This window comes from Artemia franciscana, chromosome 4 (assembly GCF_032884065.1).
Source record: "Artemia franciscana chromosome 4, ASM3288406v1, whole genome shotgun sequence".
Lineage (NCBI taxonomy): Eukaryota > Metazoa > Arthropoda > Branchiopoda > Anostraca > Artemiidae > Artemia > Artemia franciscana.
The window spans coordinates 28,485,900-28,502,664 of NC_088866.1; the positions used below are offsets into that span (position 1 = coordinate 28,485,900).

A 16,765-nucleotide genomic window follows, 5' to 3' on the forward strand; every position below is an offset into this window, starting at 1 on the left:
GTTAGAAATTTTGTTCCAGTTTGGTTAGTCCTTCTTAGTATTAAAATATTCCTATATAGGTATCAGCTTATTTTGTCATTTGTCCTTGCAACCTTACTTGATTATTAAAATGGATTCCATAAGATATAAAAAGGAGGGAAAATACGGAATGAAGCGAAAAAAGCTAATTTAGCCTATGTGATCAAATCCCCTTCTTCTTCTTCTGCTATAGTATTTGGGCTTAAAGAATATATAAGCGCATAGAAATCTCAAATTGAACCATATTATGATGGTTCCATTTGAGTTCAACTCAAGAAAAAGGATATAAAGCTCTTGGCCGATATACCACAATCGAATATATCGCCCTTTGCTTAAGAGTTTTAAGACACTCCATAGGGTACTTAATATTGATACCTAGGTTGTGGTGGTCAGGGTCGTTCTTCACTGCTTATTGATCCGTGTCAAAAACTGGTAATAAGGAACTCGTTGAAACTCAGTTTATTTATAACTATATTACAAAAATTAAATTCTTTTAACCGTCGGTAATAAATATTTTATCTATTAGTGATTGCAAAATTTTTTGTTGAATTACTCCCTTAGCTATTAGTCATTACCCGTGAAGTTGACTCTGGAGCCGACTAAACCCTGCACCCCATATGTTTAAAGGTAGATAAGATCGAGGATGCAGAAGCCCAATCTTAGTAGAAGAAAATGATAAAGAAGGTAAATTGGCATGAGCTTTAAAAAACACAAGTAAATTTTAGGGTATGGCATGCTAAAAATTTATGTCATGTCCATTATGGCAATGTCTTAGTTCCTCCTGTGCCACCAGAGGCACCCAGGGCACCCAGAATAGTCACAAATCATCCGTCATATGCGCTGCTGGCTAGACGTCTTTCCATGGGAGGGATCTTAGTTTCAGAAATTTAAAAATTCAATGTCTCAGAAAAAAATTGGAAGATGAAAATAGAGTTAAAAGTGAGGACAGAAAAAATAAATGACAGGAAGGGTTTAAATTTTTGGAAACTACTGGAATACAGTAGTCTCTTTGTAGTTGTAGAAGTGCCTTGGAATAACAAGAAATAGCTATTTTTTTAAATAAAGATGCGAGAAGAAAGATAGAACTTATTGAATGTAAGTTTTGCTTCTGCAAAAAAACAATTAAATTACTTTTGCACTCACGGGATCTTGGGAAATAAAACATATAAATAGTGAGGGGAAATACTCCTTATCTCATATACTCCTACGGTTACCCTTTCCAGAATAGGTAATACTACTAATTTGTACGGCCACTTCTTTCATTAAAACCTTGTATGCCCCTGGGGCATAAGTTAGGACCCTTCTCCCTGGCTCTGTGTGGGTTATTTTGAGCCTGAAGTTTTGTTATCTGACCGTAGGAGAATTTCGGACAAAATGGTTATCTCAAAAATTTTGATCTGCTATAAAAAGAGTGGATGAGGGGGGAGGAGGAATAGACACCCTCTGATCACTTTTGACTCTTAAGAAAGAAACTAGAACTTTCAGTTTTTGAGGAAATGTTGCCTCTCTGAAGTCTATACGACCACCCCTTCCATAAAAACTCATATGCTCCAGGGGGATAGCTTAAAACACCTGCCCTCGGGCTCTGAAGGATGGTGTTAACCACGGAGTTTTTGTTACCTTATATTCGAACTATTTTTAACAGAACAGCTATCTAAAAAATTTTATCGGATGTGTTTTAGAAAAATAGGGCGTAGAGGGGAGGAGGCTAGTTACCCATAGATCTCTTGACTTTTAAAAAGTGAACTAGAACTTTCAATTTCCAATCAGATGAGCGCCCTCTGAAGTTTACACAAGTGCCCCTTCCATAAGAACCATATATGTCCCCAGGCTATAACTTACAACGCCTACCCCCCGGCTCTGGGGGAGTTGTCGACTTTGAAACTTTTTTATATCTGGTCTTTGAATTATTTTGAACAAAACGGGGCCATGCTTCCTAGCTCTGGGAGGCTATGCTGACCCTGAAGTTTTTGTTTTTTTTTAATAGCTGGAGAATTCACAACAAAATAGCTATCTCAAAATTTTCAATGAGCCCTCTCTGAAGTTTATATGACTACTCCTTCCATATTAACCTTATATTTCCCAGGGGAATGACTTACAAATGTCATCGGGCTCTGGGGGTTTGTGTCAACCCTGGAGTTTTTGTTATCTGATATTCAAACTATTTTTTAAAAAATTTGCTAGTCAACATTTTTATTGGATGTGTTTTAAGAAAAATAGGGTGTGGAGTGGGTGCTAGTTGCCCTCTGATCTCTTTTGACTCTTAAAAACTGAACTAGAAATTTCAACTTCCAATTAAGTGAGCACCCTCTGAATTCTACAAAAGCACCCCTTACCCCTTCCCTGAGAACAATGTATATCCCAAGGGTATAACTTAAAACGCCTGCTCCCAGGCTTTGAGGGGGAGTTGTCGACTTCGGAGTTTTTAATATCCAGACGGCTATCTCAAAATTTTATCAGATGCACTTGGGGGGGAAATGTTGTGAGGGACTTGCTGCCCTCCGATCACTTTTGACTCTTAAAAATGACACTAGAACTTCCAATTTCATATCAAAGGAGCCCCCTCCGAAGTTCCTACGACCATCCCTCGTTTTGAAGTGCCTCTGGGGAAAAATAATAATAAAACATTGGAGCCTTATGGCCCTTACTACAGGTAAAGCTACAGCTTTATCTCTGATTCCATTAACTGGTACAATATTGTGGTACAGTACAGCTTCAAAATTGGAGCTATAGCGTCAATTTCAGTATTGATACATCCTCTTCAGAAGTAAAAATGATCAATGTTGCTTCTTTATCTGTTATTGTAAATAACCATATAGAAGCAGTATATAGAGTTATCTTCCCATTTGCACTGCAAACGAAAGGATATTAAGGGGTCAGGTTTGATGCTAGGGGGTGGAGAGGGCTGGCTGTTTAAAGCCTTCTATCGGTGGCCCTGTTTTCACTAATCTTAGTGCACAACTAGCAGCGCGTCAAGGAGATTCAGAATCAAACATGCACTCTGTTCTTAATAGAAAAAAAAATCCTCAGGTACTATCAATGGGAAACTTGCATAAGGGACAGCCCTTGTGGGTGGGTTACTGGGGGTTTGTCAATCCCCGAGTAGCAATTATTTGACTTTAGGATTCTTTTGAACCAAATGGCTATCTCAATATTTTGGCCTGATGCATTTGGGAATAAAAGAGAATGAGGAGACACTGGCTACCCTCCGATCACTTTCTTCTATTAAAAAGTAAACGTGAACTTTTAATTTCCAATCGATTAAGCCTCCTTCAAAGTTTATAAGACCACTTCTTCCGCAAAAAACCTTGTATAATAACAATAGGTATCCAGAAGAGATTATAGCACTTGTGCCAGGAGCTGAGGAGACGTTAACTACGGATGTGTAGTTTTTTGCCTTTTGACTATTTTGAACAAAATAGCTATCTCAAAATTTTGATCGGGTACATTTGAAGGAAAAGATGTCAAGGGAACTTCTTGCCCTCCGAACCCTTTTCACTCTTGAAAGGTGGCGAAAATTTTAGATTTTTTAATCTAATGAACTGGTTTTGAAAAAAAAGTTTTGGGGGGAAAATATAAATACATTAAGTATTAAGCCTTGTCTTCAGTCTTCTAATGTCAAAAACTTAGTAATAGAAGAAAACACTAATAAAGTTTAACTTCGTAAGGTTTTGCCAAGCTGTCTTCATCATACGACCCTAAAGACTAAAAGACAAAGAATCGAATAAACATGTATAAACAATAACTATAGGTGGCATGAACAATCTTGGAAAGAGGTAATAAAAGTATATTGAGTTCCCCTGATTTATTTTGGAATGAAATATAGGTAATAAGTTGTTGTTGTTTTTTTGGGGGGAGGGCTTGGAAGGAGGGCCAGTGTTCATCTCCCATGATTTTGGAATAGAATATCGTTGATTATTTTGTGTGTGTTTTTTAGGTGGGGGAGGGGGCAGGGAAGGAAGACCAGGAATCGGGTGTCATGATATTTGTAATAAAAAGGTTGTCAATGAGCTGTTTTTTTCGGGGGGGGGGACAAGAGGTCAGCTCCCATGATTTTTGGAATAAAACATTGTTAATATGTTTTTTAGGTGGGGGGAAAGGATTTTTGGAAAAAATGTCGTTAATAAGCTTTGTTTGAGGGGAAGGAGCCATTGAGAGAGGGCAAGGGATCAGCTCGTATGATTTTTTAGAATAGAATATCTTTAACAAGTTTTTTGGGATGGGTCGAGCCATAGAGGGACGGCCACGGGTCAACTCCCATGATTTTTGAATAAAATACCTTTAATAAGCTTTTTTGGGGGATGGGGGGGGGGTTCATCTTCCGTAATTTTTGAAATAAAAATCGCTAATAGGGTTCTTTTTAGGGAGGAGTTCTTTTGAGTAATTCTTTTTCTTTTGAGTCCCGGGGGGGGGTCTTTTAAGTAATTCTATGTTTTTGGAATTAAATATCATTCATTTTTTGGAAGGGTAGGGAAGGGACTTGGGCCAAGGATGGAGGACCTGAGGTTGACTCATGACTTCTTATTGGAGTCTTCTAATTTTTTTCGTAAGGAGGGTAACTGGGCCATGGAGGGATAGGGGTCAGCTCCTATGAGTTTTGGAATAAAATAATGTTAATAAATTGTTTTTTTTTTGCGGGAAGACTTGGGCCTCGGACGGCGATAGGTGAGTTCCCATAATCTTCGGGATAAAATATTGTTAGTAATTTTTTGGGGGGAGGGAATCAGGCCATGGGGGGTAGGGGTCATCTTCCATTAATATTGAAACAAAATACTGTTAATAAGTTTTTTTTTGATTGGGGATGGGGATCGGGCTTTTCTTATTTTTGAACCATTTTAAAAGCTCCAACATAAAAAGCTTATATGCCCCAAGGGCATAACTTATAAAATAGCTTTTGTTATCTGATTCTTGAACTTATTTTGACAAAATGGCTATCTTAAAATTCGATTGGATGGATTGGATAGACTCTTAAAAATCAAACTAGACCCCCGGAATTTTTTCATATGATTTTTGGTCTGTTTTGAACAGAATGACCATCTCAAAATTTTTATCAGATATATTTGTGGAAAAGGTGCATGGAAAGGGGGCTGGTTGTCATCCGATCGCTTTTGACACTTAAAAAGGGAACTAAAACTTTGAATTTCTAATAATTTGGGTCTCTTCCGAAGTTTATACGGTCACCTCTTTCACAAAAATATTACACACCCCGGGCCTTAAATGACGACACCTGTCCCCAGGCTATGGGGGGTGTGTATCAACCCTAGATTTTTGTTTTCTGATATTTAAACTTTTCTAAACAGAATAGAAAACGTAAAATTTTATATGATGCGTTTAGGGGAAAGAGGGCAATGGGGATCATAATTTCAATTTTCAATCACATGAGCCCCCTCTGAAGTTTAGACGAGGACCCCGTCTATATGAACCATACATGCCCACAGGGCGTACCCTACAACACCTACTCCCGGGCTCTGGGGGGTAACTTAAAATGAGCAGAAATTACTACGTATATAAGAGGGGTTGTTATTCGTCAATACTTCACTCTTTACGCTAAAGTTTTTAGTACTTTTTAAAAAAAAGCTTCTAATTGCTCTAAATAAACGAACATAGTGTTTCAGGATTCGTTTTTAAAGAATTTGGACATAATTCAAATTATTCAAAGAGTAAGGTGTTGAGGAAGAGCAACCCTACTCAAATACATAATAATTTCTTTTCGTTTTAAGAAATTATTATTTCTTACACGAAATGATATTTTGTCTTAAAGCTATTTACGTCCTAAAATATTTACGTAAACATTTAAACACAGTGCAAATCATGCAAATTCTTGCACAGTTTTGATGTTTCTCCTTACTTTCAGTTGACAAAACTTATTTTTTTTTTATTTATTTAATTTCTGATCGAAATTAAATAGTGCTAAGGGCTACACCTTAACGAAAAAATCCTCCCTCTAACAGGAGGACAGGTTAATTAGACTCTGGAAGAAGACAAACTAGGATGCACAGGCTAGAATTGCCAAACTAGACAGGAAAAAAGTCTATTTAGCTTTACTAGAAAATTTGTATTAGAAAAGTAAAGAGTTCCATAAGAAGATGCAGAAATCAAGTCGAACAATCTTCCAAGCATAAAATTACCACAAATCGCCATCAGTAAATAAATAAAAATCAAAACGAACAGAAATTACAATAAATAACCAATTCAAACTCAACAGGAGCAAAAATTAACATGAACAAGGCTGAAAACTATGGTAAAAGAACGATGCGCTACTCAACTGAACTAAACAAACAAACCAATGATGACATGATGTTCTTAGAAATATATTCAAAGCAACATGTTTCATATTAATGAATGTTGCCTGCTCCTCAGAGCCAGTTATCTTGGGAATTCAAGAGAGAGCTCATGGCCCTTCTCACTCCTCCGAACCAAGAGTAGCCTACAGGCCCTCTTTATGAACAGCCCCCAAATTTTTCCCATCACCACTTTTTTTCTACCCCTCAACTTTTTTTCCAAAAACCACTGTCCCCCTACACATTTTTTTGCCTTCCTCAAATTTTTCACACCCCTCCCTCCCACGAAAATTCTAGTGAGGCTAGGTGAGTTATTGCGTAATAACTTCACGTTGATTGACCTGTTGCGCAACCTGTAATTGCTTCTGTTTGGGTGTGGTCTTTTCCTTTTTCTTGCCATGTTGATTTTGCAATCGATTTATCTAGTCTTAAGCGTAAAAATAATATCAAAACAAAACAATATATCATTGTAGATTTTTTTTTTTTTTGAACAAATAAGGTCCAGGAAGAAGTAAGAGAAATAGGGATCAATGAACTCTGAGTATACTTGCACACTAGTTGAGTGTTTTTTGTGCATTCCTCCATAATATTCTATGGTTGATCATGGGCAGTAGTTAGTTTACTGTATGTTTTCGATCAAAATTAATTGAACACTGAAAGGATAAACACTTAAATTTTATTTTAAAAAAGTGAAGATGAAATATTTCAAGAGAGCGTGCACCTGATACTGTTATCGTGGGATTGAATACAGACGAAGAAAAATATTTGAACTTTGAAGCAAGTATTAGTGGTGAAACGTGTTTGTGCATTGTCATGACAGTGAGAGATTAAATCCTTTTCATATACCGAAGAAATTCAACTCTGATGATGGTGGATATGGGAGAGTAATATTTACAGAGACGATAAGATTCAAAGAGAATACAAGCACAAAACTAGTAGTTGATAATGAGAGTTATCAGCTACTAGCATCTTCTTACTTATAGTTCTGATAACACGTTACCCGTTGATGAATCCTATCAATATCTTACTGGTATTAGCATTCAAATATAAGCAAAGGGTAAAACAAAACCTACTGCTCTACCAATATTATAAACCCTGACTTGTCGACATGCTGGAACAGTCATCAATGTAAAAATAATGTGGTAATAAATCACAGGCAAAATAAAAAGGGCATTGGTAGATAATATCTCCAAGGAATATAAAGATGAATCGATGAAAAAAAAACACCAGCAAACGTTACTATTACCATCGATGGTTTACCAACAGATGCAGTCGATGAACACAATGATAAAAATGGCAAAACGCATATTGAACCTGAAATTGAAATCATGTTTATTTCATGCATGATCCCGAAATGGAACAATGTCAAGAGAAAACATGATAAAACATTTTATTGAATAAATTCGAAACACTCAGTGTTCAGATGATATTAAGAAATATGTAGTATTTTACATGCCAATATTTTATGTAAAATATATCATGGCAATAGTTGTTTTCCGTTATTATTTAAGGTACGCTACCAAATTTAAAGTTTAGCATGTTTATTCAAAAACCAGAAGTGCAAGAAAAGGAATTTTCAGGCATAGGCACTACAACCAGGCCCATAGGTGGTGTAATAGAGTCTGAGATAGGTTAACAAGGTTTTTACCAAATTAAACATCTCAAATAACAACCTTCAAACACGACACATCCACAATAGTCAAAAGATTAAGTCCAAAATTCCCACCGGACAACTAACTATTCAAACAATTCTGACGAGTCAAACCGCAAAATGTTAAAGTAAAGCCATCAAATAATAGGCTCCTGACGCGACACAGCCCAAAAAGGGAAGAAATAACTTGATTGGGAAAGTCTCAAGAAAATAATTTGCTCTGAATGATATTATGAAACCTTTTTGAAAAAAGGTGTTGCTTGCTGTTATGACTCGTATTCAGTATGACTCGTATTCAAATATTCCAGCTTAAAAAAGATGCGTACTGCAATGATAAAGTCAAAAGTCAATTTGGGAGTGAAAAAGACGTTTGCTGCTTGAGAAGAAATGTAATAATATTCGATGGTGCTGTTCAAAATATGTTATTTCTTGAAATAAAATAGAAATAAAGTAAAGCATTATCAAAATATTCAATATTTTCGTCAGAATGTTTTGATATAGGCAAAAGAACACAGACGCAAAAAAAGACAAAAAGATACACTGACAAATAGGCAGACAGACAAAAAGACACACATAGACAAATAAACAAAATAAGATGCACAGTCATGCAAAAAGACACATAGACAGACAAAAGGACATAGGGTACACAGACAAAAAAACGCAGACACTCACAGAATTACAGACAAAAAGACGCAAAGAAATATGGAAAAAAATACTAGCACGCCGACAGACAAAGAAACATGAAAAGACGAAAAGACACAGAGGCACAAAGACAACAAAACAAAGAAATGAAAACAGAGACACAGACAAAAAAGCATACAGCCGAACAAACAGATAGAGATACGAAAAGACACACAAACATGCAGATGCATAAAAAACAAAGATACACAGAAAGATAGACATTAAGACAACAGACAAAAAGACATCAAGGCGCAAAAACAGAAACAAAAGCTTACAGCCGTACAAAATAGACACACAGACACCAAGAAAGAAAGTCAAAGAGACACACAGGCAGGCAGTCAAACAGACATTCAGACATACAAAAAGACACAGAGACGGATGCACAAAAAGAAAAATTGACAAACAGCCTAAAAGACATAAAGACAGACAGAAACATACATAGACAGAAAAATAAGAACACAATTATAGACAGACAAACAAAAAGGCAAATAGACAAAAAGACGCACAGACTCACAAACAGACAGAGAGAGAAAAATATACACAAAGACAGACAGACAGACAAAATGATATATAGATACAAAGAAAGACAAAAAACAAAACAGACGCACAGACAAAAAGACAAAAAGGCATAAAGACACACAAAACATAGAAACAGACACAAAGACACACAGGCACGCAGCAAGAAAAATAGAAATACAACCATACAGACAGAAAGCCACACGGACAGAGACAAAAAAAATACACGGGAGATAAAAAGACACAACACGCAAAAAGACACGACAGGCAAAAAGACACTACAGACAGACAAAAGACAAATAAACACAAACAGAGAGACAAAGATACACAAAAACAGACATACAAAATAAAATAGACACACAAACAGGCAGACAAAGCGTAACACAGACAAAGATGCAGACAGACAAAAGACACACAGGCAAACAGACAGAAAGACAAAAAGACACATAGCCAAACACACAAAAAGGCACACACAAGCAAAAAGATCACAGACACAAAGACTGACAGTCAAAAAGACACAGGCACGCAGTCACATAAACATTAAAAAAAACAGATAAAAAGACACAAAGACAGACAGACAAAAAAGACAAACAGAAACACAAAAAAAATCACCGAAAAACAAACACACACAAACAGACAGGCAAAAAGACAAAAAGAAAGATATAAAGACACAAAGACAAAAAGACCTACAAACACGCTCACACACTCACACAGAGAGGCAAAAAGACACACACTGGCAGACGAACAATAAGATACACAGATGCATAGACAAAAGGCAAAAAAAGACAGACGGAGAGACAAAGAGACGCACAAACAGACAGAGAGACAAACAGAGAGACAGAAACACAAAAACCCATACACACAGACAGATAGACAAAAAAGACACACAGGTACGCAAAAAAACAGACAAAAGAAACACACAGACAAAAGGGCATATAGGTACACAAACACACGAATACAGAGACGCGCTGAATGACAAAAGAGACAGAGTTACACAGTCGGACAAAAACACACAACAAGGCAGTAAAAACACCGACAAATAGACAAAAATAATAACAGACAGGCAGACAGACAAACCGACAAACGGGTAGATATACAAAGACACAAAGACAAAAAGAAACACAGACTAACAGACAGAAAGGCAAAACGAAGACAAAAAGGCATGCAGAAAAAAAAGACACAAGGACAGACAGACCAAAAGATATGCAGATGCTTAGACAGACAGACGAAAATACACACAGACAGAGAGACAAAAACTTGGGCAAAACACAACATAATATCTTCACTCGAAAGTAAATAGTGTTTGAATGGGAATTTCAAAGGCTAGAGACGCATCAACAAGAGTTTTTCAACAATAGAATGCAAGAAAGTTGAGTTTTCTGCAAACACAGAAGCGTGCGAACCATTACAGAAGGCCATATAAACGATTTTAACAGATATATTACATTATGCTAACTATTTTTCAGAGATTTTTTACCGAAGTCTGAGACAGAGGATTTTTTGACGTCAGAATCGAGCGAATTGCATTGTTTTTTAGAGTAAGAGACATATAAAGTTGAATTTATCAAGATTCAAAGGCAGATGAATGGAAATTTTTCAAGTCAGATGCATAAACAGGATTTTCTAGGGTTTTTACCACAGTCAGAAAAACAAGAATAGAATTTCTTTTCAAAATTCAGAAACATACAAAATGGATTGTTTTTATACAATTGAAAAACACACAAACCTAATTTGACACACACTCAAAGGTCAATAGCATGTAATCGAGATTGCACATGCTGCTGCCATCTAATTTTTTACATGATTCCCAGTTTGGATTCCGAGCGAGTCACTCTACGGAGCATGCTTCCGCAGCTTTCTCGAATTTCATTCATTCGGCAATACATTTTGGTCATATCCCGGCAGCTTTAGTTTTAGATGTTCGAAAAGCTTTTGATTCTTTGACTCATCGGATTCTTCTTTTTAAACTATCGCTTATTTGTATAAGATTAAACGCTTTTTCTTGGTTTGATTAACATCTTTCTGGTAGGCTTATTTCAATTGATCCGCTTTTCCAGAGCCCTTCTGAAGTATATTATGGCGTCCCTCAAGGATCTGTTCTTGGTCCCATTTTATTTCTGATTTATGTTAATGATCTGATTTCGGTGGTAAAAAAAAAACACCAGGCCTCTGGCATGCTGCAAGCTGTGTCATCCGGATGCTTGGTCGCGTTCCAATACTTCTTCTAATGAAGATTTTCTTGCTGCTTTTGCTGATGATACCACTCTTGGGACTCTTGAAAAGACGGAATGTGATATCAAGTCTAATCTTGTGGCATTATTCGAGAGAGTTTCATTGTTTACTGCAAATTACTTGGTCTTGAATGTTGGTAAGTCACATTTTCTTACATTTTCTCGAATTGGTATAGCTTTCCCTCAACTTACACGACTTCAGGTTTCACAAGGCTCCTTAAGTTGACCAGAGAATCGGGAGGTCCGGTTTCTTGGTATCCTACTTGATGAGAATCTTTCATTCAGAAACCATATAGCCATGATTAAGATTAAGGTGTCACGGAGTTTGGGTATCATTCAAAGACTTAGACACACATTTCCTGGATCTATTCTGAAACTTCTTTTTTTCTGTCTTGTCCAGTCATATGTTTCTAATTGCCACATTGTATGGATGTCTACTTTTCCGTCTACGCTTTGTTCACTGTCTGTCATGTATAATAAAGCACGGCGTCTGGTTATGGACACCAACTGTTCCTCACCAACACCGTTCTTAAGTCTACAGTCCATTTACATCATTTCTTGTGCTTCTTTTGTCTATCATTAGCTTTACGGCAATCTTCCGAAATCTCTTCGGAAAACTCCTATGTTTATTTCTGATTTAGTTCCATATAGCCTTCGTTCTTCAAATGATATCTACATTCCGCCTACCCCTACTATTCGATCAGATTTCAATCCCTCAGTGCTTGTCAACGTCTGGATTTCACTACCTTCTTCAGTACAGAAATGCTACTCGTTTGGGACTTTTAAAAGGAGTCTCAAGGATTATTTAATAAAGAATAAAATAGAATAACATTTTTTCTCCTCTGATGAGTTGATGTTCCCTGTGTTCTGTTCATGGTGTGTGGTTGTCTTGTCTGCGCTTGACTCCCAGGCTTCAGGCATCCTCTCTGTTTTTCTTTGTTTGTTTTTTCCATAGTTGTTGCTTATATTGTATTCCCCTTATATATATTGCTTATATTGTAGTTGTTTCTTGATTTTTTACCCCACTTGTATCCCTAGCCATGGAGCCTTTCGAAGGGGAATAAGCTAATTGTGATTCAATTTTGAATTGTAGTTTGTATTTTCTTGTATTTAATAATAAACTTCTCTCTCTCTCTCTCTCTCTCTCTCTCTCTCTCTCTCTCTCTCTCTCTCTCTCTCTCTCTCTCTCTCTCTATAAGTATTAAGTACTGATCCAAGTGCTGCCATCTGAGTACTGCTTTTCAGTTAGGTTCGTTTGGGTTCACTTACCGTGGCCTACGCGAAATCCCGATTATATGTCATTAATTTTGAGTGTCTTGAAAAAATTATGTTTCTAAGTTTTTAAACTTTATAAAAAAAATCCAGCTTTAATGTTTCCAATATTTGAAAAAATTCGGAAGAGGGTTCATTCGAACAGAACTTATAAGTTCTAGTGTTTTTTAAGTAACAAAAAATTGGAGGGCGACTAAGCCCCCTCCCACATCCCTTTTTTCTCAAAATCGTCCGATCAAAATTTTGAGAGAGCCAAATGTTCAGCATAGTTGAAAGACCGAATCACTATAACTTTGGAGGTATCATGACCCTCCCAAAGCCCCTGGGGAAAAGGTTTTAAGTCACAAATTTGCCCATTGCTTATATTGTAATTGTTATTGGGAAAAATAAAAGGGGGAGTTCTCTGCTGGTAGGATTTTCCACGGTAATAATTTTCCATGTGGAAGGAAGTTTCCAGGGTGGTGAAGGTTTCGGGGGAAATTTGCACTTGAGGAATTTGCAGAGATTCCTATATGAAATTCTTCCTATGTCTTGCTTTTTCACTGCCGAATCAATCTTACGAGTGGAGACGTTGAGGGTAATTTTCCGAGGTAAATTTTCAGCAAGACTTAACTGTCTAGAGAATAAATCCTTCGAAAGGAGGCATTTTTCCGTGGAGGTGTAGCCAGACCTCTTGGAATTATTTAAAAAGTGATAAGAAATTAAACAGAAAAATAATTTTTTTTAACTGAAAGTAAGGATCAACATCGAAACATAAAACGAACAGAAATTGTTAGGTATATGAGTTTGAATTTTGTCCAAACTCTTTAAGGACGACTCTTGAAACTCCATGTTCGTTCAATTAGATAAACAAGAAGTTTTTTTTTAAGTACTGAAAAACCTTAGCGTAAAGAGCGACGAGTTTTGGAGGAGTAAACCCCCTCATATGCGTAATAATTTCTGTTCCTTTTAAGTTTTGATGTTGCTCCTTACTTTCAGTTGAAAAAACTGTTTTTTATTTTATTGTTGTTAATCAAAGACCCTAGCCAGACTTAACGATAAAGACATCATTTGGTCACTTGCCTGACCGAATTTACCGTCCCCCGTCATAGCTTTTCTTTTTTTTAGGTGAGTGAAATACAAAAAACTGCGTGGATTTTGTAATTAGCCCAGCGTCGTCAAGATTTAAAGCAAACACATTACTTGGATGGTTGTGCTTGACAGAATTTAAGATCCCTGTCAAGGCTTTGCTGTTGTTAGATAGGGAAAAAATGGAAGAGCTGAGTGGCTTCTGCAATTAATGAGCATAATAGCTCATAAATTGCAGCTATTAATGCATAATTAATAGCATAATTATTCGGGAAGACATCATTTGGTAATTTTCGCTTGACATAGTGTACCGTCCTTTATCAAAAATCTGCTTTATTAGATAAAAGACATAGGTAGACCTTACTTTGTCTTTTGAGATTGGCATAATGTACCGTTCTTTGTCAAAACTTTGCTTTTTAGATAGGGAACTATCACCAGTTGGCTTATTTGCTCAAGTTTTATCAATATAAATTAGATAGACTTCGAAGTAAAAATTATGTTCGTTTTAAGTTTTAAATTCGCTGTTTACTTCCTTCAGAAAAACTTTGTTCTTTAAATTAGCTTTAATAAGCATCAGATTCAATGCTTTTGGTGTATCCATTGTTATCAAGGCTCTATTTCTTAGAGTTTCGATTACTTTTGAGCATTACTCAAAAGTAATTTTGAGCATTAATCTTTTGAGATTACTTTTGAGCAATCAAAATAAACTTGCATATTAATCTTTTTTTGGCTAAATGGCTTTCTCTTAGTTTTGATCAGACGATATTGAGAAATAAGGGGTGGGGAAGGAGGCCTAGTTGCCCTCCAATTTTTCGGTTGCATAAAAAGGCAACTAGAACTTTAAATTTTTAACGAACGTTTTTATTAGTAAAAAAATATACGTAACTTAAGAATTAACTTACGTAACAAACTATTATTCTCTTATGTTTTTTTATGCATATGAGGGGGTTTGTTCCCTCGTTAATACCTCGCTCTATACACTAAATTTTAAGTTTTGTCCCAATTCTATAAGAATAACCCTGAATCAGAGAGGCCGTAGAATAAATAGTTGAAATTACTAAAAAATACTTTAGCATAAAGAACGAGGTATTTATCTCCTCCTAAATACCTCGCTCTTTATGCTAAAGCATTTTTAGAACCCCTCATATGCGTAATAATCTCTGTTCGTTTTAAGTTTTAATGCTACTCCTTAGTTTCAATTGAAAAGACTTTTTCATGTTTATTTTTTTATTGTTTCTTTTACAATAATTCTTGAAAATCCCGCGCCCTTTCCATTGAATTTCTCTTCCCCCAGGATATATTCCTCAAAGAAAAGATCCTCCCACATAGCTCCCTCCCCTCAAACCCACTCCCAAACCAATAAAATCCCCCTGAAAACGTCTGTGTAGTTCCCAATAACCATTACTGTATGTAAACACTGGTCAAACTTTGTAACTTGCAGCCCCTCCCCCAGGGACTGTGGGGGAGTAAGTCATGCCCAAAGACATAGTTATTATGGTTTTCGACTATGCGGAACAAAATGGCTATCTCAAAATTTTGATCCGTTGACTTTTGAAAAATAAAGACCGTGGGAGGGGGCCTAGGTGCCCTCCAATATTTTTGGTCACTTAAAAAGGGCACTAGAACTTTTAATACCCGTTATAATGAGCCCTCTTGCGACATTCTAGGACCGCTTGGTCGATATGATGTCCCCTGGGAAAAACAAAAAAACAAATAAACACGCACCCGTGATCTGTCTTCTGGCAAAAAATATGGAATTCCACATTTTTGTAGATAGGAGCTGTAGATTTTCGCTGTAGGGTTCTCTGATACGTTGAATGCGATGGCGAGATTTTCGTTAAGATTCTATGACTTTTAGGGGGTGTTTCCCCCTATTTTCCAAAATAAGGCAAATTTTCTCAGGCTCGTAACTTTTGATGACAAAGACTAAAGTTGATGAAACTTATATATTTAAAATCAGCATGAAAATCCAATTCTTTTGATGTATCTTTTAGCTTCAAAATTGTGTTTTTTAGAGTTTCGTTTACTATTGAGCCGGTTCGCTCCTTACTTCGCTCCTTACTTCGTTGCCACGAACTGTTTGATTAAATAAAAAAAAACAGGTTTTTTTACTGAAAGTAAGGAGCGACATTAAAACTTAAAACGAACAGAAATTACTTCGTATATGAAAGGGGCTGCTTCCTCATCAACGCCCCGCTCTTTACGCTAAAGTTTCACTCTTTCTCTCAACTCTTCTTCTTAAAACAGTAAAAAACTTTAGCGTAAAGAACGGGGCGTTGATGAGAAAGCGTAAAGAGCGAGGTATTAGGAGGAGGTGAGCCCCTCATATGAGTAATAATTTCTGTGTGTTTTAAGTTTTAATGATGCTCCTTACTTCCAGCTGAAAAAAAAACGTTTTCATATTTATTTTCATTGTTTTTTTTAAATAATGCTAGTAAATCCTGCGCTCCCTTCATGGAAATTTTCTTCCCTCATGACAAATTCCTCGATGGAAAGCTCCCCCAGTATATTCCTCTCTACTCAACCCCTCCCCCCAACCAAAAAGTCCTCCTGAAAACGCCAGTACACTTCCCAATAACCATTACTATATGTAAGCACTGGTAAAAGTTTGTAACTTGTTGCCCCTCCCACGGGGACTGTGGAGGATTAATTTGTCCCCAAAGACATAGTCGTAAGGTTTTTCGACTGCGCTGAATAAAATGGCCATCTCAGAATTTTGATCTGTTGACATGATTAGCGTGGGAGGGGGGCTAGGTGCCCTCCAATTTTATGGTTACTTGAAAAGGGCACTAGAACTTTTCATTTCCGTTAGAATGAGCCCTCTTGCAACATTCTAGGACAACTGGTTCGATACGATAACCCTTGGGAAAACAAACAAATAAACAAACACGCATCCGTGATCTTCTGGCAAAAAATACAAAATTCCACATTTTTGTAGATAGGAGCTTGAAACTTCTACAGTAGTGTTCTCTGATACGCTGAATCTGATGGTGTGATTTTCGTTAAGATTCTATGACTTTTAGGGGGTATTTCCCCCTATTTTCTAA

At 36.6% G+C, this 16,765-nt stretch overlaps 1 protein-coding gene across 1 annotated transcript in view; it reads right to left on the minus strand.

The window, feature by feature from the left end:
* Positions 1-6,099: 6,099 nt before the first annotated feature.
* LOC136026256 (nonsense-mediated mRNA decay factor SMG9-like) overlaps positions 6,100-16,765 on the minus strand; it is a 104,871-nt gene continuing 94,205 nt past the window's right edge. Inside the window, exon 10 of the transcript XR_010617250.1 lies at positions 6,100-7,613. The gene's annotated coding sequence lies outside the window, so the exon portion shown is untranslated. The remainder of the gene's footprint in view (positions 7,614-16,765) is intronic.